This window comes from Medicago sativa, chromosome 2 (genome assembly GCF_051527215.1).
Source record: "Medicago sativa cultivar Bolivia chromosome 2, Bolivia_mono, whole genome shotgun sequence".
NCBI lineage: Eukaryota > Viridiplantae > Streptophyta > Magnoliopsida > Fabales > Fabaceae > Medicago > Medicago sativa.
The window spans coordinates 83,564,466-83,579,060 of NC_140750.1; the positions used below are offsets into that span (position 1 = coordinate 83,564,466).

Consider the following 14,595-nt stretch of genomic DNA (forward strand, 5'->3'; position numbering starts at 1 on the left):
GTGAAATACAACCGACGACAGGCCACATACAGAACGATGTGCACGCCACACAAACACAAAGTGTAGAACACTAAAGCTTAAAATTTTTATACGGTATATTCTTGCATCAATTCTCATATTTTAAACGTGAAATCCAACAGTAGGTTTGACATTGTATGATCACAAAATTGAACTATGCATTCAATACATTTGATCGATTATCAACAATGTTAGGATTAATTTCCGCATACAGAAATAAACAATGAATACACTTACGGACCAATTTGATCATGATGACCAAATTAAAGGTTACGACCAGCAACAAATTCATAAAAGATTACAATGGTAAAACTATGAAAATACTACATTAATATATGTGACACTTGGGTGGAATCACCGTTGGCCACATACTACACGACATAACCGCGACACATGAACAAATATCATCACAATGCAAGAAATATAAACAAATCACCTTCACCTTCAATTCCTAAAACGAAATCCAAAACATAAAAAAAATTGTACAGAGCACTTAAAAAAAGTACTGCATTAATATTAATATATGCAACGCATGGGTGGAATTACCGATGGCTACAGACCACGCGACCTCACCACGACACATGAACAAAAACTAAAACTAAGAAAGTTATAAAGTTCTTGGATAATTTTTTGTACCGATTCTTTTGGGATAACAATTACATTTTACGACATTCCTCATATTATCCTTGATCCATTTCAAGTTATTAAAATTAATTTTAAGTTTTCTACTATGATACCACCACTACACAGGATCACAAACTAAACCTAAGAAAAAGAAACTTGTTAGTCCATCTTATTAAGATTATTAATTGTTAATTAGTATAATTAAATCTTGACTGGGCATCGAACCGAATAAAGTAGACATTGAATTTCAAAAATAGTAATTAGTATTCGATTATTTTTATTCTTTGAAATTTGATAAGAAAAATTGAAGGAATATTTGAAAATAATTTATCCAACAAAAAAAAATATTTCGAATAAGTTTTTCAAGAAATATTTGAAGATGAGGATACTTTGAAAATTAAATGATATAAGGCCCATTTGTTAAGGATTAAAATAAAAGTGATTTTGACATAAGTCATTTTTTTTAAACAAATAATTTTGTTTGTTTGGAAACAACTATATAAAAGGGATTTTTTTGTTACGAAATTAGTTCAATATTTTAAACCATACTTTCTCTCTTCTCTAAAAAAAATCTATTTTTTGTGAAGGGAAAAAAATCTATTTTTTGAGAAGCTGCTCTTAACGGCTTCTCATTTAAAGCTGTTTTTAGATTTTTTTTAGATTTTAATTTTTTTAAAAAGCTGTAAAAAACAGATACAAAACTCCTAAAAGTGATTATTTTTTTAAAAAATTGATTTTTTTTATTAAAAAAACTATAGCAAACTCATAAATTCTAGGTTTGAGATTGTTTTAGTAAATAAGTTTAAAATGAAAATTTGAACATATTGCTATTTACACCACCGTTATTGGCATACACCGTCCTATGAAAGTAATCAGAAGTGGGCCAGGCCCAACCTTCTTCATCAAACCCGGTCCGACCCTCTTCTCCCACTCTCATTTCTGATTCTTCTCATTTCAAACCCTAAAACAAACAAACCACGTTTTCTCCATCTTCCTCATCAAACCCTTACTGTCGTCGCCGCCACCTTTTCTCCCCTGAAACACCCCGAAATCGGCCTTGTTTTGCCAAACAAACCATGTTTTCTTCATCTCCTCAACCTTCTCTATCATTTTATCGGGATAGAATCACAAAAAGAGAATATCTAAAAAATGGGTATCTCTTTTGAAGGAGTTTTCTGAGCAACCTGAGGTCGTTTCATCAATCGAGTTTCGTGTCTTTTATTCTCTACTTCTCCTTAACAAAACTCGATGGAAGAATCTCACTAAAATGGGTATTTTTTTTCATTTTTATTTCAATAGACAGTTCTGCATGTCTTATTTTTGCTTTATTTATATTATCCTTTTGCAAAATCTTGCGTTTCATATTTTTTCTTCATTTTTCGAAATTAAATACTTTACCTTTCTGCTATGTTAAGTTTCTATTCTTTTTGGTTGTGTTAGATTTGAATACCAACTGATGTTATTTGATGTGTCTGTTAAATTGATATGGTACCCAGTACCCACTTTAGGTGGTGGAAAAAATTGTTTTGATCCCTCACTTGTGGAAACTAATGTATTTATTACTACTTTTCAAATTGATATTATCATATGATCGATAATACTGGTGGCATGCCTCCAGAAATATTTGGCATCTAGAAACATCGTATTCATGGTGTTAGATGTATATTGATATTTGAAAAAACATAATCTTGCAGAACCTGTAAATTCAGAGAATTGATGGTATGTTGTGTTATTTTCAATTATTTTGAGCTAAAAATATTTACAAATCTTGCCATCTTAATTGTTTTTGTGAAACTTTTAGCAGGTTTGCATAATACAAATACAAATGGAAAGAAATAGTGAGTCAAGCTTATCAAAGTTCAATCGAGTGTTTTTTGTTTTAATAAATCTGTAGAATGAAAATAATGATAGCTAGAAATTTGTCCGTTAATCACTGTGCACATCATATTTCTCATCAATTTTTGTGTGTGCAAACGTAGTTGGTTATTGGTTATGCACTTATGCTTGATTCAATTGTTCAGTTATGTAATCAGTGTTGAAATTTATACTTAACCAAATTGCCTTGTGATGAATTCAAGTTTAATCTTGTATTTGTTTTGTTGATAAAATTTCATTCAGGAATAGAGCCTTTTCAAAGCTTGTTGAAAGGAAAATCATTGTGAGGGATGCAAACTTATTTCATGATTATAAAGATGATTTGTGCTCCTAGAGTATATTCTTCTTCTCGTGCAGCCGAGATAGTGTGGATCAACTGATGAAAGAATGGGTCGGTGATCAGTTTAAAAATTTGTCGAGGCCAGTTTCAACCATGTGGTAAATTTCATCCATTCTCAAAGTATTACTAAAAAATTTGTCTGCTGGGCAAGTGTTTGACAGTCAAGTCTTAGTGATTTAAATTCGTTTTGCATATAAATTTTTGTCACAAGAAGCATTGCTTTCTGTATAATTTGAATGAAGTTTGTTTATGATAGTTTAGCATCTCAAAGAGAAACTAATTAAATTTAAAGCCCATGAGCTGAATTTTTTTTTTTGCAAAATTAGGATGCATTATGCAGATTTTTTTAGCAACGAACAATCATGTATGAGAATAGACTACAATAAATCAGGTCTTTCCATCTAAACCAGTCAGTGCCTTAATCAATCTATGAGTATGATTGGGTTATGCAACACTACAATATATAATAGAAAGGAAAAAATGTGAAATCATTATTATTAATCAGAAAAGGTAATGTTGTCAAAATTTGGGTTGTTACTGGCTTCCTACATGACTACGAAGGCATTGCATTTGAATTTCATCTTATAGTTTATCTATGTCTATGAGTTGAATTGATTTATGGCTTGATTTGATTTTTGGATTGATTTATTGTTTATTTTATTTCATGTGATGCTGTTGTGTTAAGAGGGTTATAGGCTAAAGGTACTGCACTATCCTCACAATATTCTGCATGTGCAGCATATATTGAGAATAATCAACCTGTCATTTCCACTTTTAAATTTGAAAATAATCAACTTGCAGCAACTATTGAATAGTATGCAAGTTGTACATAGTATACTCCCTATACCAGTCATACGGTTCTTTCTTTGAGAGGTTATCTATTATTTTCCCTTAAATGCGTTTTTTTTTTTTTTTTTTTTGTAATGGCAAGCCTGCTATCCTACTTTGTTCTTATTTTTGCTTGGCTTGCGCTTTGGGTGTTTGTAGCTTTGTATTATAACTAAGTTGCATCCAAACAAACTCAAGTGCTTATGAGAAATCAACCTTGTATTTATTATTTGTTAGTTTTGAATGCTAAATTTAGAGGCTCAAAAAGTATTATTTATAATTGGTACCCAAGCACTTAAAATAGGGAGCAAATTGATTAGTGTAAAAAGTATCAAGTGCCTTAGGTAAGTTTCAAGTACGATGGTGAAGTCTAAATGTAAAAAATATGAAGATACTCTCCAAAATATAGAAATATACATATTAGTGTAAGTAAAAATATGAAGATTATATCTTATTGCTACTTTCTTAATCTACACAAATATGCAGGTGATCATGTTCTTGTGGACATGCTTGCTTGGCTCTTTACAAACACTTTGAGATATTGTGGGATGAGGACTTGTTTACATGCTTGCTTGCTGCTATCCAAATACACATTATCACTGTAAGTAAAAATAAATGAAAACAATTGTGTACAACTTGTTCTAACGAATCTCTTGTTTATATAAACAAAGTGTTGACCTTAGATCTTTCTCATTCAATCACTTTATTATTAACTCTAAGTTGTTATCAATTTGGAGAAAGTTTATTATTTTTATCTAGCAACTGGTTTTTGTCACTGTCAATGTAGAAAATATGGTAGACTCTTGGGCGAGATTTGGTTATGTGGGGGGGAGGAAACCTGTAGAAAAAAAAGAGAGAAATGAGAAAACTATCATTAAGAGAGTTAACAATATATGTCCAAGAAAAAGGAGTCAAGAGTTATTATACCTTAAACATGTCTTTGCTTTCATATTAAGGGCTTCCAACTGAAAAAAATGAATAGCATAATAGAAATTTATTAATGAGCACCATGAAAAGATGTATCCCTGTAATTTGATGAATACCTATGAATATAATTAAAATGAAGATGTTAAATATGCAGTTGGCAGTAGTAAACAATCTCACCATGAGTTTTGTGAACTAAAATTCAATTTTTCTTCCCCACACTAACTTGGTTCTTTTGACTTGCCTTGTTGCTGCTAGCTTGGTTCCTCCTTCAAGAATTCCTTGAGTTGGCTGTGGAAACCTATGGATGGGAGACAAAGAAGAGGCAAAAAGTTGCATGATGGAGAATGACATAAAGATGTTCATGTACTTGTACTTACATTGTAAAGAAGAATAAAAAATAATGCATACCAATGAGATAAGTTAGATGAAATGGGAAGGCAAGGCAGAGATGAGGGAATGTGATGGCAAGGCAAGGCAAGGCTCTTTAAATACTACTTAAAGAGAAAGGGCCTTGGAGAGCAAGAAAGGACTTGGAGCGTGAGAGAGAGAAAGATCCTTGGAGAGAAAGAATATGTCCAGTCCAGCTGGAAAGTGTTTTTATTTGTTGAGAAGCAACCTATGCACATGTGCACATCCACATTTTTAGGCTTTATTGTTTTTTTTTTGCTTTTACCATGTGAGGGAGCCGCAAACTTTGACAAAGATGTGAACACACTAAAAATAAATCAAAACTCTGAGAAAATTGCATTCCAAAATTGCATTTCAACAGTAAAGAGAGAGACTATTCTCTTTTGTAAGAGTTATTGATTAGTTGTATTTATCTTTGTATTTTTTTTTGAGCAACTTTATCTTTCTATTTTTTTAAAGGAAAATTGTGTTAGGCTTAGAAACACGAGTAAAAGACTTAAATGTCCCTCGATGATTAACTGCCGATGCGTCCTGATGCTATTGCAGAGGCAGAAGCTTCTGCTTCTGATCCTGTAACGTGTTAAAAACACAAACATAATATCATCACAAATATCACAACTTAAGTGGCACATAATGTGTTCAAATGGCAAAAGAAAATTGGCTCAATCAAGCATTGATTAAACGAACAAACTAATGAACCAATGTCATCAAAATACAAACAACATAATGTCATCAAAATACAAACATAATGTCATCAAAATCCGAAAAGTAAAAAACAAGTCCTAATCCTACTACTGGTCCTGGTCCTGCTGATGCTGCTGGTGCCTCCTCCTCGGCCTCTGGCCTCTCCTCCTGGTCATGATCGACGCGGTCTGCTCCCTAACGGTTTGCAAGGCCGCATACAATTGCTGAGGGGTCATGCTCATCACCTCCTGACCCAAATACTCATCAGCATAGGCAACAACGCCAGTAACCATGTCATAGGTATCAAGCGAGCTTCTCGCCTCGTACCGCTCCCACTGCTTTACAATGATCCGCTCCTCATTTGCTGGCCTCGGAAGATCTCCTAGAAGAGGTGGCAAAATCTGAGGGTGAGACACCTTAGTGTACCATAACACATAGCCCTCCTTCATACGTCATGTCTGCTCTTGTGCCGGCCCACCCCAATCAGGCTCCTTAAGCGTGCAAGTGTTGAAGTCAATGAATGCCTGCACAATCTGAGGCGGTGGCAGCTCTACAACATCCGTCGGAGGTCTAGGGACGCTCTGGACATATCCGTACTACCTCAAAACCCTCTCGGGCAAGTGACAGTACACCCTACGAACACCGCACATAATCCAGTTTGAATACCAGAAAACCTCCTCAAAACCCTGGATCTCCTTGTGCTCTTCGTACGACCTCCAGCATACGTCATCAAACTGAATACGATCAAGCAATGAGCGATATGTCACCCCCTCTCCATGACCCTTATGTGGCTTCCACCTCGCCGCAACTGGATTGTTTTCAATATGGTCGGTGTTGGGATCAACACTGTAAAACTTAGGAAAACGCGCCAAAAACCATGTCTGCATAAACCAAACAAAACACATATATAAATTATTACGCACGAAAAATATAACAAAAAAAGAAAAGTTAAGGTTCACATTTATAAGCTTCTTACAGTCTTTGATTATCGTTTGGACGTCCGAGACTCAAAATCTTAGCCATCGGTTTTACAACACGCGCCTTACGAACCTGAAATAGTAGAAAAATAAACATAGTTTAAACAATGTAAACATTTAACTAAACAAAATAAAACTTAACAAATGCAAACATAAACATCACAAATTTAATTTGCCGCACGTATTTTAAATTTAAGACATAACACATGTAAAACTTAAAAAGACACATAACAAAAACAATTTAAATCATAATTAAACATAAAGAAAACAATAAAAGTTGAAATAAAGAAAATATAAAGAAAAGAATTAAACATTAATTTGTGTTGCATATGATAATTTAAGATAATTAAAAATAACACTTACGTTATCTGAATTATACCAAAGCGGCAATGCCACATGCTTGGCATAAGAGTGCAGCAGAGATATATTTTCCGGTCCTCCAGGAAAGGGAGGCTCCAAAGGTTACACTGCTGGGGCAGCCGCTGCTGCAATGTCATCATCGTCTGGTATATGATGCTGCTCTGGTATATGATCCTGGTCATATCCACCATCAGTCACATCGTGGTGTACCTGATCCTGATAATTCAGGTACTCCACCTCCTGGGTTGGGTCAACCACCTGCGACTCTTCAGGCTGTGCAGCCTCAGAAGCCTGAGAAGTCCCTGAACCATCCCCCCTCCGACCTCTTCCCCTATTTGGGATATGTGCGTTTCTCCTATCCTTCTCCTTTCGGTAGCTTTGTGTCTGAGCACGCCTACCACCAATCATCTTAGATGGATCAATCGGGTCCTGCTTAGACATATCTACACAAACAATTAAAAAATTTACATCATTTCCATAACCTAATCTGTAACGCCCTACTTTTATTATTTATTATTTTATTGAGATTAGATGTCTTTTTATAATTTAGTCGACTTATTTTGATGAGTGATATTTTGCTATGTTATACGCTGGTATTTACTAGTATAATATATATGTTATTTGGTGTAGAAATATATTTGTTATTTTGTGTGGAAATATATATGTTATTCGGTGTAGAAATATATTTGTTATTTTGTGTGGAAATATATATGTTATCTGGTGTAGAAATATATTTATTAGTAGCCTCTATTGTATATATTTAGTGGAAGAATATATTTAGTGGAGAAATATATTTAGTGGAGAAATATAATTATTAGAATAAGTAGATTTTGTAACGCCCGTCTTAATTATTTGATTATTTAGAAAATATATTTATATATATGATTTAAATGATTTTCATGATTGATATGTGTGAATTTTATGATTCATGAAGTTGAGTGGTTTATATGATTTATAAATAAATTATGTGGGGTATATGATGTTGTGAAGTTGTTTTGTTGTTATGACTTATTTTATTATTAAATAAAATAAGATATGAAAATAAAATAAAAATATTAGAATTTGGGCTGTGATGTGAAAAGAGCATTTTTAGAGGTGTAAAGAGAAATTAGAGTGAGGTTATAAATAGAAGGAGTTAGGTTGAGAAAAGTTTTTAGGCAGAACGTACGTTTTTGGAGAAAAGGGAGAAAAAGTCAGAAAGAGAGAAGAACAAGAGGAGGCTGTCGATTTTCTTCAATTACCAGGTAAGGGTGGGACTAACATTCAATATTATTAAGGATATAATTCTGTAGAATGAATTTAGCATGATTAGGTTGAGTTTCGGTGAGAATTGGGAATTAGGTTTAAGACCGATTTGATGATTGAACCATGAAAAGATGTTAGATTGATGCAAAATTAGTGTACAGACCTTAAATATTGCCTAAGATGATAATTAGATGCTATTTGGATGAAAGAATCATGAAGATAGGTGAAAAGTTGTAATTTTTAGGTTTCTGGCCGTACTGACATTCATCGCTCGCAACTGCGAGCAAGAACACTCGAAACTGCGAGCTAGGAACCAGAGCTCGCCACTGCGAGCAACACAACTCGCAACTGCGAGTGACCAGTAAGCTCGCCATTGCGAGAAGGATAGCTCGCCATTGCGAGCAAGGACTTAGGAATCCCAGAGTGCACGCTTTGCTCGCCATTGCGAGCAAAGTTACTCGCCACTGCGAGTTAGGCTGTTAGTTGCCCAAAATTGTCCCGATGCGATCCTTTCGCACGTGTAGTCGTGAGTTGACCTTAGAAGTAAGAAAGAGGGTTGTTTAGGGTACTTCCAGAAGTGCCAGAAGTCTGTTCATGTGACTGAGATTAGTAGCGATGATGCATGAGTGATATTATGATGTTTTATGATATTTATGCTGATGTAATCCATTCCTTAGATTGTGTTAATGCATTCAAGTATTATTGTATGATGTATCTTGCTGCTGTTTTCTGCTCTTGACGGTTAATGTCTTGAAGTTGCATGAGTCGGTCTAAGTCGTCAAAATTTGAGAAGTTGTCCATAATTATGAGTTGTATAAGATGTTCACGTTGTTGTCTAAGTTGTTGTAAGATTGAGTCCATTGCATACTCATTAAAGTTGGGGGCTTTAGGCCCGGCAGCCTTTGTGCTCACATGTCGAGAGCTTAATTACGCTCGTTTACGTTGCTGAATGGTACCACATGCATTTGCATATCAAGAAGTTTCACGATGGTTTAAAGTTGTTAAGTTGTTAAGTTGATAAGAGTTGCATTGTCAAGTTGAGTCGTGTTGTCGAGTCAAGTGTTAAGTTGAACATGATATTTAATGATGATGATATATGACGAAGGTATTTGATTATGAAATGATAATATGTTAAATGATAAATGTTTGATATGTTAATAATGTTTTATGTTGCTAAATGTATTTTAATGAATTACATGCTTAATTTATTGACTGTGAAATCTCACCCCTTCTGCTTGAAAATGTTGCCCTTCGTATGGGTAACTTGCAGGTAATAAAGACTAGAAGTGTTCGTAAGTGGACTCCTCACTTTGTGTCTAGGTGCTCTGATACGTAACGGGATGGGGCTTGCTTTCATATCTATTCCTTACGTGTCTTTTATGAACCCTTTTTATGATTAAGTATTGAACTATTTTATGAGATTTTTGATAAGGCCTGCTTGCCAAGACTTTAGTATGCTGAATTATTTTTCCGCTGCATGGTTTTAGAATTTGATGTTGAATTTGAGAGATAATTATTATTATCCATTTTATGATTTTTCAAGAAGTATGTGACACTCTGTTATGATTTAAAATACTCTGATTTTTGATGAAATTTTTATGTTGGAAAAACGGGGTGTTACAATTGGTATCAGAGCAGGTCGGTCCGTCCGGCCAAGTTGAGAGTCGAGTTGTGTCTTCAGCAGTTGGGATATCATTATTATGTTATTCTAATTGTTATATGTTGTGCAGAGAAGAGACCTGGAGGCTGCTAATTTTATCTGTTATAAGAGAACTATAATGGCTGGAAGGAATGATACTGCGGTGGCTGCTGCGTTGGAAGCTGTGGCCCAAGCTATAGGACAACAACAAAATGTTGGTGCTGGTGTTAATGCCGACGTGAGAATGTTGGAGGCCTTTATGAGAAACCATCCTCCCACTTTCAAAGGAAGGTACGATCCTGATGGAGCACAGACATGGCTCAAAGAGGTTGAAAGAGTTTTCAGAGTTATGCAATGTATAGATGATCAGAAGGTGCGTTTTGGTACGCATATGCTCGCTGAGGAAGCTGATGACTGGTGGGTGAGCCTCCAACCTACCCTAGAGCAAGATGATGCGGTCATTACTTGGGCTGTGTTTAAAAGGGAGTTCCTGAATAGATATTTTCCTGAGGATGTTCGCGGCAGAAAAGAAATCGAGTTCCTTGAGCTTAAGCAAGGAAACATGTCGGTGACAGAGTATGTAGCAAAGTTTGTGGAGCTGGCTCAGTTCTATCCACACTATACTGGGAACAATGTTGAGTTCTCTAAGTATATCAAGTTTGAGAATGGTTTGCGTGCTGATATTAAGCGGCCATTGGTTACCAACAGATCCGTGACTTTTCTGCTTTGGTGAGCAGATGTAGAATCTATGAAGATGACAGCAAAGCTCATTATAAGATTATGAGTGAGAAGAAGGGTAAGGGCCAGCAAAGTCGCCCAAAGCCTTACAGTGCTCCTGCTGACAAAGGAAAAGGAAGAGCTAATGATGAGAGAAGGTCAAATAAGAAAGATGTTGGTGCTGAGATTGTTTGTTATACTTGTGGCGAGAAAGGCCATAAGAGTAATGCTTGCACTAAGGATATTAAACGGTGCTTTCGTTGTGGCAGTAAAGGACATACACTTGCAGAGTGTAAGCATGGGGACATTGTGTGTTTTAACTGCAAGGAAGAGGGTCATATTGGGTCTCAATGTACGAATCCGAAGAAGACTCAGACTAGAGGGAAAGTTTTTGCTTTGACCGGTACTCAGACTGATAGTGAGGATCGCTTGATCAAAGGTACTTGTTATATTAATGATACTCCTTTAGTTGCTATTATTGATACTGGTGCTACACATTGTTTTGTTGCTTTTGATTGTGCTTCTAAGTTGGGTCTTGCTATGTCTGATATGGGTGGAGAAATGGTTGTCGAAACTCCAGCTAAGGGTTCGGTGACTACTTCTCTTGTTTGTTTACGATGTCCTTTGTCTATGTTTGATCGTGATTTTGAGATTGATTTTGTTTGTCTGCCTCTGAGTGGAATGGATGTAATTCTTGGTATGAACTGGTTAGAGTACAACCATGTTCTCATTAATTGTTTTAGTAAGTCGGTGCGTTTCTCTTCTGCTGAAGAGGAAAGTGGAGCGGAATTTTTGTCTACTAAGCAGCTGAAGCAATTAGAACGTGATGGGATCTTGATGTTTTCCTTGATGGCATCCTTATCTTTGCAGAATCAAGCAGTGATTGATAAGTTGCAAGTGGTGTGTGATTTTCCTGAAGTTTTCCCTGATGAAATTCCTGATGTACCACCGGAGAGAGAAGTTGAATTTTATATTGATCTTGTTATGGGAACGAAGCCTGTGTCTATGACACCTTACCGTATGTCAGCTTCTGAGTTGATTGAGTTGAAGAAACAGTTGGAAGATTTGCTAGATAAGAAGTTCATAAGACCGAGTGTTTCACCTTGGGGAGCGTCGGTATTGTTAGTTAAGAAGAAAGATGGAAGTATGAGGTTGTGCATTGATTATCGACAACTGAATAAAGTAACTATAAAGAATAGATATCCACTTCCTAGAATTGATGATTTGATGGACCAGCTTTTGGGTGCACGTGTGTTCAGCAAGATTGATTTGAGATCGGGTTATCATCAGATTAAAGTAAAAGATGAAGATATGCAGAAGACACAACATTCACCAAATTTCACAACATTCACCAAATTTCACCAACACACAAATTCACCAAGTCACATATTCAATTATGACACGACTCATCAATTAATCAAATGCATATGATGCTCTAGACTCTTCTCTAGATGCATGTGGTACCAAACTCCTCCAAGGTCGTCACCTTATGATGCAACAAAAACATCATTATCAACGACTATAATCAACGGCAATATGGATACAAGTATCCGGTCAATGGCAATATGGATATAACATCCGACACGACATATGATGCATGAACATATGACTCAATCCACAATGCATATGTTCACCACGATTCAACGGCTATAATCAACGGCTATAATCAACGGCTATATGTATATACACGCATTCATCGCTAATCACATCAAAACTAGCATGTATAAACTCACCACCAACAATCAACGTCATTTAACATGTTCAACAAATAACATAACATAAACATGTTCATCACCATTCAATTAGTATATATGCATCAACAACAATTCACCACCACTTGACAAATATACAATCACCAACAACATCCACAATTCAATCAACATATAGTTGTCACACATACACATCATCAATCATCTCCACATAAATCAACATATAGTTGCCACATTTCCACATAATTCCTTACAATCCAAATAGAGGAACAAATACAACATATGATCACAAACATCATATTCATCACCTAACAACCATTCATACATCATCTCATAATCATATCAATCTAATCCATAAAGGATTCATAAGCAATTGGCCCTCAATGATCATTTTCAATCAAGTTCGTCTCAAAAAAAATCACAACATTGAAATTAATTGAGCACCTAAGCCAAAACCAAGTAAACGAGCTCAATCGCCTATGCCATGTATCCTCACAAGTCACATATACGTGCAGTAGAGGTTACATAAACATTTCATCGGCCACATATGGAGAATTAACAAAAATTCCGAAGTTCGTCTCAATTGATCACTTTTACAAAAGAATTCCATTTTCAAAACAAAACAAGTTAAAACTTGGGGAAACCATTCACAACCATTTTTATAAGTCATATAAACATCATACATACTTAACCCTACTTCATTCTTTTGAGAAAACAAGTTTTCAGAAAATCAGCGTTCTTGAACATTCCTTGAACAATCAACAATAAGCTTGATTAAATCCAAGGAGTCAAGTTCAACTCAATTCTTTTGATGTTTCCATAGGTTTAGAAAGTCTAGAAAATAGTGAAAACATCGAAAGAATCGGTTTTGGAAGTCCGGAATTGGCCCCAAAGCACCCCAGCACAACACAACAAGGCAGGCACCCATGAGGGTCTGCCAAGCTGCGCTCAGGCATGGCTTCCTGCGCCCAGGGGCAAATGGGCAGCAGCCAGTGTCCTGAGCTGCGGTTCTGTGCAGTTCCAGTTTTCCGGTTTCGCCATTTCGTTCGTAAAATCTCGACCGTTAACCCAAATTCAATTCCGTTTTCGCCTATATTCTCCTAACACTTAGCTCTATCATAATGTATAGAAAAATTCAAGTTTCAACCATCCCAAAAATCACTTTCCATAACCTCACATCACACTCATTTTTCAAAACGGTTAACGCTCAATCTCATATGAAAATCCCGATTTCTCCCAAACCATTCCTCATTACCAAACAACAACCAAAAACAGAAAATCATTATTCCATAACTCATCATAATCAACTTGTTTCATTCATTAAAAATCATTGACGCTACAATTCAACTTAATCTCATCAAAATTCACCAATTCATCAATTTCCACAACCTTCAACAACAACAACATAATCATCACCAATTCACCATTTTAATGATACCCATTGCATCAATCCAACAACAACATATGTCAAGATAACAACAACAACATTTGAACATAAATTCATGCACAATTCAACACTACAACTTCAATTCTCATCAAACTTGCTCAAGAACACAAAGCACCAACAACTATGCATTTAAACATGTTAATTCACATACTAACATACAATTATCATGTAAATCATGTTCACAAACATAACAACAACAATCATGCACGAATTTTACAACAATTAGATTCGATTCATCAATTTCACAAGAATGGGTAAGAAAGAAAAAGTTATGAATTATGGTTGAATTCTAACCCTCTTACCTCTAGCACCCAGATTCTCTAACCCAAGCTTCAATTTAGCTCCTAGATGATGAATCCCTCTTGCCTCTAACCCTTGCACTTGTTCTTCCCTCTTGCCTCTAACTCTTCTATTCTCAAATGAAAAATGTTGTGAAGGAAAACCCTATTTCTCTTCTAACATTTAGTTTATATAGGCTCCCCTAATTGGGCTTATCTCACAACCTTAATGGGCCTAACCCATTTCTATTTAAACCTCAAAAATGTTACTACTCACTTAACGGTAAAATATGACACTAACGGTCACTTAACTGTAAAATAAAATAATTACTATACCTTCTAGTAACTTGGTAAAATAATACTCTTACTAAGCACTAAAAATAACTTCCGGCAAAATTACAAAATTACCCCTGCTCTCAAAATGACCAAAATGCTCCTATGTCCAAAATGACGAAAATGCCCTTCTAATACCGAATTTTATGATTCCCAACCAAAAATACCCACAGAGGCAATAATCAC

The 14,595-nt window shown here is 35.4% G+C and overlaps 2 long non-coding RNA genes and 2 pseudogenes across 2 annotated transcripts; 2 read left to right on the forward strand and 2 right to left on the reverse strand.

The window, feature by feature from the left end:
- The first annotated feature begins 1,593 nt into the window (after window positions 1-1,593).
- LOC146951636 (uncharacterized) lies at window positions 1,594-5,367 on the forward strand. Its single transcript, XR_015027962.1, has 4 exons — window positions 1,594-1,913; window positions 2,761-2,955; window positions 4,172-4,286; window positions 4,868-5,367. It is a non-coding gene; the product is annotated as an uncharacterized LOC146951636 (long non-coding RNA).
- Window positions 3,981-4,910, reverse strand: LOC146951637 (uncharacterized). Its single transcript, XR_015027961.1, has 3 exons — window positions 4,790-4,910; window positions 4,613-4,650; window positions 3,981-4,523 (listed from the first exon to the last, which is right to left on the reverse strand). It is a non-coding gene; the product is annotated as an uncharacterized LOC146951637 (long non-coding RNA).
- A 357-nt stretch (window positions 5,368-5,724) lies between the features above and the next one.
- LOC146951638 (uncharacterized) lies at window positions 5,725-7,482 on the reverse strand (annotated as a pseudogene).
- Window positions 7,483-10,064: 2,582 nt separating this feature from the next.
- LOC146951639 (uncharacterized) lies at window positions 10,065-13,281 on the forward strand (annotated as a pseudogene).
- The last annotated feature ends 1,314 nt before the right edge of the window (window positions 13,282-14,595 follow it).